The sequence below is a fragment of the Ailuropoda melanoleuca genome, chromosome 8 (genome assembly GCF_002007445.2).
Source record: "Ailuropoda melanoleuca isolate Jingjing chromosome 8, ASM200744v2, whole genome shotgun sequence".
NCBI lineage: Eukaryota > Metazoa > Chordata > Mammalia > Carnivora > Ursidae > Ailuropoda > Ailuropoda melanoleuca.
In genome coordinates this window covers 20,311,456-20,323,368 of record NC_048225.1, presented here as the reverse complement: position 1 = coordinate 20,323,368, position 11,913 = coordinate 20,311,456, and the positions used below count along the sequence as shown (strand labels likewise).

The 11,913-nt window shown below is 45.2% G+C and overlaps 1 protein-coding gene across 3 annotated transcripts in view; it reads right to left on the bottom strand.

Moving 5' to 3' along the window:
- The window catches only part of PKNOX2 (PBX/knotted 1 homeobox 2), a 315,083-nt gene that overhangs the window by 258,725 nt on the left and 44,445 nt on the right, over positions 1-11,913 (bottom strand). For 2 of the 3 annotated variants that reach the window (XM_034666040.1, XM_034666041.1), the window contains exon 3: positions 11,585-11,686. The exons of the other annotated variant lie outside the window; for it this stretch is intronic. The gene's annotated coding sequence lies outside the window, so the exon portion shown is untranslated. The remainder of the gene's footprint in view (positions 1-11,584; positions 11,687-11,913) is intronic. 3 annotated transcript variants of the gene reach the window in all.

Genomic DNA, 11,913 nt, shown 5'->3' with positions numbered 1-11,913 from the left:
AAAAAAAAATAAAAAAATAAAAAATAAAGAACTCTTAAAATTCAACATTAAGTAAATGAACAACCCAATTTAAAAATGGGAAAAAGAGGGAGCCTGGGTGGCTCAGTTGGTTAAGTGTCTGCCTTTGGCACAGGTCATGATCCCAGGGTCCTGGGATCAAGTCCTACATCAGGCTCTCTGCTCAGTGGGGCGCCTGTTCCTCCCTCTCCTCTTGTTCCTCCCCCTGCTTGCACTCTCTCTCTCTCTGTCAAGTAAAAAAATAAAATCTTAAAAAAAAAGTGGGCAAAAGAACTGAACAGACAACTCACCAAAAGAAGATATAGAGATGGCAAGTAAGTATATGAAAAGACGCTCTGCATCATTCGTCATTAGGGAATTGCAAAATAAAAGAATAAGATGTCACTAACGCCTATTAGAATGGCCAAACCCCAAAACACTGACAACACTAAATGGTGAGAATATGGAGCCGCAGGAACTCTCATTCATTGCTGGTGGGAATACATAATGATATAGCTACTTTGGAAGACATTGTAGTAGTTTCTTACAAAACTCAGCATACTCTTACCATAAGATCCAGCAATTGTACTCCTTGGTATTTACCCAAATGAATTTAAAACTTATGCCCATATAAAAACCTGCACACAGATGCTTACAGCAGCTTTATTCATAATTACCAAATCTTGGAAGCAACGAAGATTTCCTTCAGTAGATGAATGGATAAATAAACCATGGGTAATCCAGACAATGGAATATTATTCAGCACTGAAAAGAAATGAGCTACCACACCAGGAGAGGACATAGCAGAACCTTAAATGCATATCACTCAATGAAAGAAGTCAATCTGAAGAGGCTAATCTAATGTATGATTCCAACTATGTGACATTCCAGAAGAAGAAAAATTGCAGAGACAGGAAAAGGATCAGTGGTTGCCAGGGTTGTGAGGCAGGGCAGGGGATAAAAGGCAGAGCACAGGAGGTCTTAGGGCAGCAAGTACTCTGTGTGATACTATATTGGTGGATCCATGTCCTACATGTGTCCAAATCCAGAGGATGTACAGCACCAAGAGCGAACCCTCATGTAAACTATGAACTATGGGTAATGATGCGTCGATATAGGTTTGTCCATTACACCAAATACTCCACACTGGTGGGGGGTGTTGATCGTGGAGGAGGCTGTGCATGGCGTGGGGAAGGGGGGGGTAGGAAGTACATGGGAAATCTTTGAACTTTCTGCTCATTTTGCTGTGAACCAAAAATTGCTCAAAAAATAATAATAAAGTTTATTAATTAAAAAGAAAAAACCCCACTGCAATGGAGCGTTTTGGACACTTCCATTCCAGCCAGCCCTGGGTGGGGGCCCTGGAGGCCGGGACCATCGGTGCCCTCTCAGCCCTGCCTGCTCTTGCTCACCCTCTTCTCTCAGCCTTGACTTCTAATTCCCTCTTTCCCTACCCACCCAAATCCCCTGTGCTGTTAAGACTTAGCTGAAATACTACCTTTCTTCAAAACTTCTTTGCCCCCCCCCACCCCCACCGTGGCAGAGAATACCAGCTTTGGAGTCCCACGGACCTGGCTCGAATCTCCACCCTGTCACAAGACGGCCACGTATCTGGGAAGTCACGGATACTCTCCAAGTCTCAGCTTCCGCCTTTATGAAATGAGGATGATAATAGTATCCAGCTCACGAGCCCATGGAGATTAGATAAAATAATGAAGGCAGAGCTCAGCACAGTCCCCGGCACATGGGAGGCTCTCTAACAAATGGAGCCATTAGATTTAATAGCCCTTACCCAGGCCTCGGCAGCACTTGCCTGCGCCTTTATTATAGCACTTATTTAATTGGCCTGAGGAAGGGAGATATTGTTTACTGAGAACGCTGTGACAGGCTCTAAGGGCTGGAAACACAGATAATGGGAGCAAGGAAAGGGAGAAAGGGGGTGCTTACTCTTGTCCTAAGGCCTCCTTCCTGACCCTGAAACCAGGAAGAACTGTGGTATTGGGGGGAGAGTGGGTACAGCCCAGCAAGGAAGACTGTTCCTGATGAAATGCATCAAGGCACACCCCTTAGAGACGGGCTGGGGGGCCTGCACAATGTGAAAATGCATCTCCTGAAAGGTGGGCTCCAGGATTCTGCTCTGAGCTGGAAGCTGGGATGTCTAGGCTCCTTGCCATATCTGATTCACTTTTTTGACCCTGAGAGAGCCTTTCTGCTCCCCCATTTCACTCCCACCCTCTGGAGCATGGGGGGTGCAACGTGTCCTCTGGGCACACGATAGGCAATTAATTGGGTCGGGTCTCTAACCGGCTTCTCTAATACAGGAGCAATATAGTCCCCAAAGCCTTTCAAAAAAACTCCATCTTTCTTATGGTGTGATGTACATATTGGAAGTTTCTTCAAGCACTGCCCCCCCACACACACACTCACTCTTTCACTCTCTCTCTCAAGGGAGCTACCCAGCCCTAACTCCAGATGAAAGGCTCTGTGAGAAGCAGGAAAGGAAAGAGAAGAGTTTTAAGTGATTCTGCAGCTCTTTCCAGTTTCTAGCAAGGGGTGGGCAGTATCACAGCCAGTTTGACGAAACTGAGAAAGAGGAATACTGAGAAAGAGAATATTTAGACTGTAAAATGCTATGATGATTTCCAAAAAGAGCCACTTGTGGGATATGGCATCCCAAGAGTTTGGCCACAGAAATCTGAGATAGGAAGGTATGAACCTGTGCCGACCCACACACCGTGGCCACTAGCCACGAGCAGCTACTAAGCACTCAAAATGCAGCTGGTCCAAACTGAGATGTGCCATGAGCGTAATCATCGATTTAGAAGATTTAGTGTAAAAAAAATGTAAAATATTTCATTAATAATTATTTTATATGTATTAGATGTCAAATTGATAATATTTTGGATACATCGAATTAAATTAAAATAGACTATTAAAAATTTTTCACCTGTTTCTTTTACCTTTTTTAATAGGACTGCCAAAAAGTTTTAAACTACTATGTGACTTGCATTCTATTGTTATTGAAGTCTCTCCTCTGGGCTTTGTTTTTGTCTTGGTATAAACTATGTTTGGATGCTGAAATCTTTACCATTTATCACATATCACTCTGGCTCACCAGCTCTTCAATCTACTTTGCTTCCCAGCAGCACCACGCAGGACCGGCTGAGGGGTACTGGAGTGAGGGGAGGCCAGCAGGACATTCAGCGAATCTTCCCTCGGACTGCTAGCACCATCCCTCCTCTGCCCGCAGGGTTCTGTGGGGTTTTGAAATGTCTGCTCTCTCCAAAACAAAGACCTCTTCTCCTTGAAGACCTGTACTGAACCCTTGTCTCCCATCTCCTTCAGCCACCTCATCACCTTCACAGTTGTCACACCTGCCATCACTGTGCTCTCCCTTGGCTCTATTCCTGTTCTTACCACCTCACCATCACCTCCTCTCGCAGAAGTGCCCTGCCTCCTTCTGCTCAGACACTGGACCATCTTCTCCCTGTCTCCAGGGATGAACCCTACCAGCATTTGTTGCCTCTGATGTGGCGTCCAACCTCTAAGCTTCCCTGAGCTGAGGATTTTGCATGGCCACGCTCCCAACTTCATTCTGGCAGCCAGACTTACAGCAGCCAGACTGCAGGGCTCAGAGAACTGAGCAGCAACCCTGGAAAGGGGTGAGGCCACACCGCCTGCAGCAGCGGGTACTGTCTTACCACACTTCAATGGCAGGGTGAGAAAGAGAGACCAAATGAAGGAACAAGATACCCGATGTACCCAGCACAGGGAGCATGGTTTGCTTAGCAAAGAACAAAACAAAGTCCCAACGATAATAACAGCTAATATGTATGGATGATTTGCTAGGTGCCAGACTCCAAGGTAGGTGCTCAAGGTGCGCTGCCTAATCACATTCCCACGGTGTCCCCATGAGGCTGAGATAAGGGAAGGAAGTTGTCACCAAGTAACAAGTATGTGGACTCAGGCAGGCCGCCTCCAGGACCCACACTTGGAACCACTATGCTGCACTGCTTCCTCACAAACATCAGCGTCCACACTCTCCTTCACGTGTTCATTCTCTGGTTCCCTCATGCAGCATGCATACACTGATAGCCTCTAAGAAATGTATCGGCTCATGGACTCCCATCCAGCATCTAGGCTGGCCAGGCACCTGCTAGGTCCTTGGGCTATAGAGATGAGTAAGTAAAGCACAATCTGTGAACTCAGAGATCTCAGGTTTTCAGTGACCAAGGGAGATGTAGGAAAGCCTAACTATGTCTTCAGATCACACTGTTCTATAGGCAGAGAAACGGAGACCGGGCAGGAGGGGGAAGGATAAGGTCAAGCTCAAGTCTCTTCTGCCTTAATGGGGCAAGGAAGAGTCAGCTTGCATTGTCTAACCAAACAAGGGTTTGTCATCCAGCTCCACCCTTCCCTGGAGATTTTGCAAACACGCTGTGTCACTTCTTGGCCACAGGTCCTCTTGACAGACTCAGCATGTCTTCTTCTGCCTCCGTCCCCATTGGCTGCTCTCACAACAGTGGGAATGTCAACATTCAAGTCAAAACTCATCCATTTGAGAAGCTCTACTTTATTCAGGACACTCATGTCCTGTATCCTTCTGAATTTGTGGGCTCACGTTTCCACTATGCTAGTATGCACTTGAATGCTGCTTTGTACATGTTCTTAAATTTCAAATATATAGATTTTGAGCTTCTTAAAGGCAAGGACTAATTTTTTTTTTAATATCATCTTCCCAATCTCCAAGCATTTGGTGGCAACCTCAGCCTATGTGAATTGCCTAATACTGATGGCTTGATCTACTGTGCTCAGACATAACTCTGTGTGTGTGTGTGTGTGTGAGCACGTGTGTATCTGTCTGTCTGTCTAAACCAGCATGCACAGCAGGGGTGTTTGTGTGTACAAGTATCATGTGAGTATGTGAGGATGAATTCTCCAGCTATTGCAGTCATGGAAGCTTAGACACACAGCAGCACAATCCATCAATTTCCAGACGTTATCTCTCATGATAATTTCCTGCCAAATCTTTGAGTTGCAATTAAGAAAGTAGATAATTTGAAACATTTTCCTCTGCATGTTGAGATGGATTATAATCCTAATTTGATAAAGACTCTTAATGACTCATTAGCCACCCTTGGCTTCTCCTCAGGTCATCCAACTTCCCAGGCGCGCAGAGGCAGCAGTGCTCAGGCCATTACATGTTATTGCTTAAGCAGCACTAAAACCGAAAGACACAACAAAGCCACAACGGTGCACCACAGCGCCACAGCCCTTGAATCCTCTTTTCTTCGACTCCTGGATTTGGGTCTTGGATTTTCTTTTCCTGGCTTTGAACAAAGCCTCTAATTTCCTGATCCCAAATGCTCTCCCTGGGGTCTTTGCACGCTGCCCAAGGTGGCACATACAATGCATTGCATGTTTCCTTCTGCGTAGTAGCAGAGGGAGACTCTGATCTCAAACTTCTGGCCCCTACCCCCACCACAATTTGTTTCCTAGGAAGTGATCCCCAAGTCCAAAGGGTAGGGTTCCTGCGAGCAAGGACTATTTCAAGTTGTTTACAGATGATAACCACATAATAGCTCCCTTTCTGCTTTGGCTGACCAGGGATCAGAAATCACAGAAGGCAGGCACCTGGGTGGCTCAGTCAGTTAAGTGTCTGCCTTCAGCTCAGGTCATGATCCCAGGACCCCCTGAATTGGGCTCCCTGCTCAGTGGGGAGCCTGCTTCTCCCTCTCCCTCTGCTGCTGCCCCTGCTTGTGCTCTCTCTGTCTCTCTCCCTGCCGCCCCACCCCCCGTCAAATAAAGAAATAATAATAAAAAAGAAAGCACAGAAGGTCTTTGAGGAGGTTACACCACCCATTCATTTCTTTCTCTCCTGGCAGAGTGGCACCTCGTCCAGCCCCAGGCGTAAATAATTAAATTCTTCACAGAGTCGTGGTTTCCCTTGGGTCACCCACTCTAGAATTTAAGAACCCTGACGCTTGGAAAGTTCTTACTCCTACATGGACTCATGTGGACACACATGCAGCACATATGGACACACACACTCATCAACGGCCAAACATCCACAGACGCACGGAGACAGAATGTGTACGTGTGCGAGGACTTCTTTGAATGGCCCTTGACCCTGAGATCTGGTAGGTGAGTAAGGAGGAGTGGGAGACTTAGTCAAGCAGCAAACGTATCTTTCTTGGACACCTACTACATGCCAGGCACTGTGCCAGGTGCTGGGGCACCATCTGGCACAAAGAGACTGGAGAAGCTTGTGATGATCAAACATAGTCGGACCAGTGGTGGCTGCGCTCGGAGTTGGAGCATGGGGTGGGGAGCGGCATCTGTAGTCCCCATCAGACTTTGGAGCTCAAATGCCCTTCCCATCTCTCCCTCATGTGTGTTCTTACCCCTGTCCCCTCTCTACTCTATCCCTGATATCTATAGGGTAGGCTGGGGTGAGATAAAAAGCCTCCACCCCCCCACCCCACTCCCGCCTTGCACATTCGATCAATGTGACAAATGCTCTCTGGGCAGGACCCCTGAGGCAGTCTTCACTGCCACCCACCCCTCCTTCTTCCCCAATGAGTCCAGGGAGATCTGAGCAGAGGGGTGATGGATAGCCCTGTCTTATTGTTCCAGACTCCGAATCCAACAGGGGCCTGGGAGAGCTGTATAAATCAGAGCCTGGGCTGGGCTCTCACCAGCGTGAGGGCTCAACAAGAGGAATGGAAGGCGAGGGACCATAAAACTGTCTGTGGACTAAGTCGTTTCATTTCAAGTCAGGGCCAGGGAGAGAAAATGTTTGGTTCTTGGGAGACAGACTCATTTGAAGAGGATGGATAAGCTGGTGGAGGTCTGCATGTCTGCATGCTCAGAGAGAAGGAGGCTGAGGGAGGCCGGTCCCACAGGAGGGTACTGGATGAGTTGTCCCCTCATTCCCACCATCCAAGAGGGGTGGGGTATGCTCATTTCCCAAACTTTGATAAGGTTTGGAAAAATTGGTCTCTAGTGAAGAGAGATTTTCATCCCAGATGGCTGATAAACCATAATTTTCCCTTCTTTGAGGAAGGAACAGCTGGGGGTTAAAAAAAAAAAAAAAAGGAAATGTGGGGCATTAGCTCTAACTGTGATCGAACCGGGATCAGATGGAGGCAGGGGCCATTCCCATTTCATTTACTATAACTTGTATGAGTAGCTAGTGTGTGTCAGGCACTGTGCTCCGTGGTGGGGGCACAGAACCATGTGGCCCTGCTCTCAGGGAGCCCCCCATGTAGCGGGACCGACAGACAGGCAGTCTCGTCAACCAAAGGCATGTAGTTCAGTATCCTTTGTCATAGCACCTGTGACAAATCATTGCATCTACTGATTGGCCTGTCATTGTCCCCTCATTAGACCAGAAGCTCCTTGAAAGGGGAAAGGGAAGGAACCAACATTTGAGTGCCAATGATAGGCTCCTGTCAGGCATTTTTCAAGTCATTGCACACCCACCGGAACACTTCATGGCATATTTTATTATCCTTATTTTACGGATAAGAAGATTGAGGCTCTGAAAGGTTACTGCACTTGCCCAAGGCCAAAGTGAGTACGTGGGAGAGCTGGGACTCAACTCAAGTTGGTGTGTCCCCACACACTGCTCACAGGGTCTCACTCATGTTGTGCCTTCAGCTCCTGAAGCCGTAGCCAACTCAGGAAGCTGTTGACTATACACGGGAGGGAGGGGCACAGTGCAGCATGGGGCTAATGCTGGGTGGGTGGGTCAGGAAGACTTTGCAGAGGAAGGGATTACTGAATGGTTTTAAAGAACAAAATAGAATTTGCCAAAATGACAAGAGATGAGAGTCAGTGTAGGTGGAAACAACATGTGCAAATGAGGTGGAGGCATGAAATGGTGTCACGTGTGCTGGTCACCTACTCAAGAGCTCCCTGCCTCACCCACGACCTCCTTTGCCTTTGCCGCTTCAGGCCTAAGAAACAAGAGCTCAGCAGTGTGACCCAACGGGCCGTCTGTACTATGCAGTGCAGTATGTTTCTTTGGCTGTTATTGTTATCTTTCCTGGGACTAGATGATGAGATCCAGGTAGGATCCAGTCTACTTTACTCACAAGCATAATTCCAACAGCTACAATGGTGCCTGACTAATCTTGGAATGAGTGACAGAAGAGGACCAGGAAAAGGGGGTGTTCTCTACAGCTCTGTCTTCCCATGAGGCTGGTATAATTGGGCCAGACTAGGAGTCCCTCCTGTTTGGGGTCAGGGAAAACCATTTTAAGGCCACGTAGGCACTGAGATAGGACAAAAGGAGGTGAGGGTCCTTGAGCAGTTGGCAAACACCAGCCGTACCTTCTCTGACTTCTCTGTTTCCTTCTCTCTAGTTAAAGGAGCCAAAACTAGGATGTGGGCTCAGAGAAAGTGGCCACAGAACTGACCTTGGACCTGCCCCTAATCTTCAGCTTATGCTAACAGGATGAGCCTTTGTGGGGCAGAAGCCTGAGGAACACCAATATTTAAGGGACAACACAAGCAGAGGAGCCTACAAGGGAAACTGAGGAGAGCCCAGGGAGCTGTGAGACCCACAATGACACCCAGTTACCCACCCATCTTCTACAGCTTAGTGGCTATCACCCCACAGAAGTCTGTGGATCACCAGTCCAACTTCTAGAAATGACAAAGATATTCCAAAGGACAAGAATGAAAGAGAAAAAAACCAGTGGGTTATAGAGTTTTACAGTTTTTAAACAAAACAAAGAGGGAAGAGTGGTACTGGCTCAACAGAAAGAGGAAATCACAAGCCAACGGCCTGTAGCGGGGGCTGATCCACTCTGCAGAGCCCCAAAACATTCAGCCCTCAGAGGCACTAAGCCCCATGGCTTTGAGGCCAGATACCTGGCTGGACAGGGGGCATTGGTAGGAAGTCTGCTTATAAAAGGGGTCCCCACTCTTTCCACCCAGCCTGTCAGCTATATTCCACTGTCCCTCAGTAAATGAGACTTTTTTTTTTTTCCTTTGGAGAAACTGAATAAGAACAATATTGGACTTGGGAACACCAAGTATGGTGGAGAGTGAATGAATTAAGGGGAGATCTGCATGTTGAACTGTGTGACTGTTAGTCCTTTCTGTGGCCTTGCTGGAAACTCCCCATCACCGCCAACCAGTAGATTGGAAGGTTCTTCTTTGAAAGACTGAACAACTCCAGAGAGAACTCCAGTTACTGATATTTGAAGTTCCCTCAATAAAAAGACTCACTTTCCACATGATCACCCTATGTGAAGCCTACTAGTTAACAAACTCTGCCATTTATGTAATAAGCTTCCAAATCAACTTTCAGTGTCTCTTCCTTAAATATAAATAAGTAGTCAAGAATCAGCAGACACTTAAAAAAAGACTCAAAGTTGATAAAGGGAGACTGAAATAAACAGGAAAAAAAGAAGATCTGAGGTGATAGGGATTTTGCAAGGAGGAATAAAAAAGTTCAAAAAGAGCAATAACATCAGTTTAAGAAGATAAGAGGAAACTTTATATCCATAAAACAAGAAGGGATTACAATAAAAAGGAAAAAATCCTCTCTGAAATTAAAAATACATTAACATAAAAAAAAAACCTCATAAGATTTAGCAGACAAAGTTGAAGAAGACTTCCAAAGAGGGAAACAAAAGACAGAGAGAGAGAGATGAATAACAGGAGAGAAATAAAGGACATTAATCTCCTAATCAGCCCAGCACAAAGAATGAAAAAAAGACATCTACCAAAGCCCACCACCATCATCATTGTGATTTTATAAGACTGACATGCTGCCTACTGCACTAAGGTAGCCAGTTATTGTGATTTTAAATCGTGAGGGATAAGGAAAAGTTCCTACAATCTTCTAAGGAGAAAAAGAACCAGGTACAGGAAACAAGAATGAGAATATTAAACTTCTCCAAAAGCAGCAGCAGATGTTAAAAGATAACAGAGAAAGGGCTTCTAAATTCTGAAAGAAAATATTTTTTAATCTAGAATTCTATACCCAAATAAATTATCAATCACACATCAGAGTAGTATAGAGATATTTTCAGAGAGTCAATGACTCAAGACAACTAGCTATAAAGTACTCATTCTTAAGAAGTTATTGGAGATGGGTGCCAGGTGGGCTCAGTCTGCATGAGACACTTGATCCCGGGATTTTAAGTTCAAGTCCCACATTAGGTGTAGAGATTACTTAAAAATAAAATCTTTTAAAAAAGAGAAAAGAGTGGAATTTAGCAATTTAGTTTGATGATAATGTAATAACAAAGACAGGGAATTCAGGAAATAGGGACTCCAATATAACAAGGCAGTAAAGGAAATACTCAGAATGATGGTAAAGGGAAGCCTCAGAATAAAAGTTATGCAGTACTCCAATTCTAAGCGCAGCCAATCCAGATTGGAGCAGAAAAACAGAAGGTTCTTGTAGGAATAACTGTAAAGGGAAAAATGGAACAGATGGGTTTGAATGTATGCAACATAATATTAACAGGCATGCAGTTGAGTTGTTGGACCATTTGAAAACAATTAATTATAAGTACATTTGGGCATCAGGTCAATTAAAAAGGAGGCAATTATTAAGGCCAGGAAAAACAAAGAATTGTACAAAAGAGAATACATGATCACTGTACACTACTTGACTCAAGAGTAAATAATATTTGCATAGTCATTAGTATATAAACACTAAATATCAATGTAACAAAAAAAAGTTTATGTTGGAGAGATAGAAGGAGGGGAAGTGCTGGGATGGCACTGGGGGAAAAAGGTGTGGGAGAAACTAAGGTCACATTCATCGAGGTAGAGAGTCAATATACAGTTTCTAAAATTGGTAAATCAAGAAATAGCAGTATAAGCATAGTATTTAGAAATATGGCAGCATTTACAAATGAGAAATGAGCTGGAAGAGTTGAAATTGACTGACGTGGGGAGGGACTTGGGAATGTGAAGGGCTGAGGCAAGGCAACTGCTGATTTCCAAACTGTGTATAAGCATTATTTGATTAAATTGAAAACTAAACTTTTGAAAAGGAGTCTCTGTGGCTCACATTCAGTCCAGCTTAGCTTCTTATGATATAAGATCAGATAATAATTTGGGGCTAAAGTTCTGGCTGAAATAAAAGATGCATTTTTATGTGAGTGCCTGCATATACCCTTTGGAGACCTGACATGGTGGTGAGTGAGTGGTCAATAGGCTTCAAAGATTAAGATATCTGATCCTGACCTACAGTTGTGGACATTACAGGCAGTTCTCAAACATATATTTTATGTCTGAGCATGCTGGTCTCTCTGATTAGAATAAACAAACCTCCCAAGGCCCTAACAAGGTAAACTTCTCTTCAACCTTTAAAACTCTCCTAAGCTATCGCCTCTTCTAGAAAGTCCTTCCTGATGTCTCCTCTCTGAAGAGTTACTTATTTACTCTTTCGGCCTACTTCTGAATCATCTGTGTCTACATCCGGCAAAGCATCCAAAACCCCGCGATTCAGTTGGAAATAAGCTGTTTCTCCAGCCACTCTGTGACCCTCTGTACAGTCAGCAGCTTGTGCTGGTTATGCTGCAGGATAAACAACCACAAAATCTCAGTCACTCACCACACAAAGGTTTATCTCTCATCATGTTATATGTTGGCCGTGGCTCTGGCTCCACTTCATATCTTCTCTTTATGGGGGTCTTATTCTGGACATGCCATTCTCCTGGCAGACAGAAAAGAGAAAATGTGTGTGGGACCACAAAATGTTCCTAAAAGCCTCTGCTCAAAAGTGACCTATCGGGGGAGGTTAAGATGGCGGAGGAGTAGGGGACCCCTTTTTCCCGGTCCCCTGAGTTGAGCTGGATAGGTACCAGACCAGCAGGAATATCCACGGAATCAGCCTGAGACGCAGGAAGATACATCTGGATCTCTACAAATGAACATCTCCAG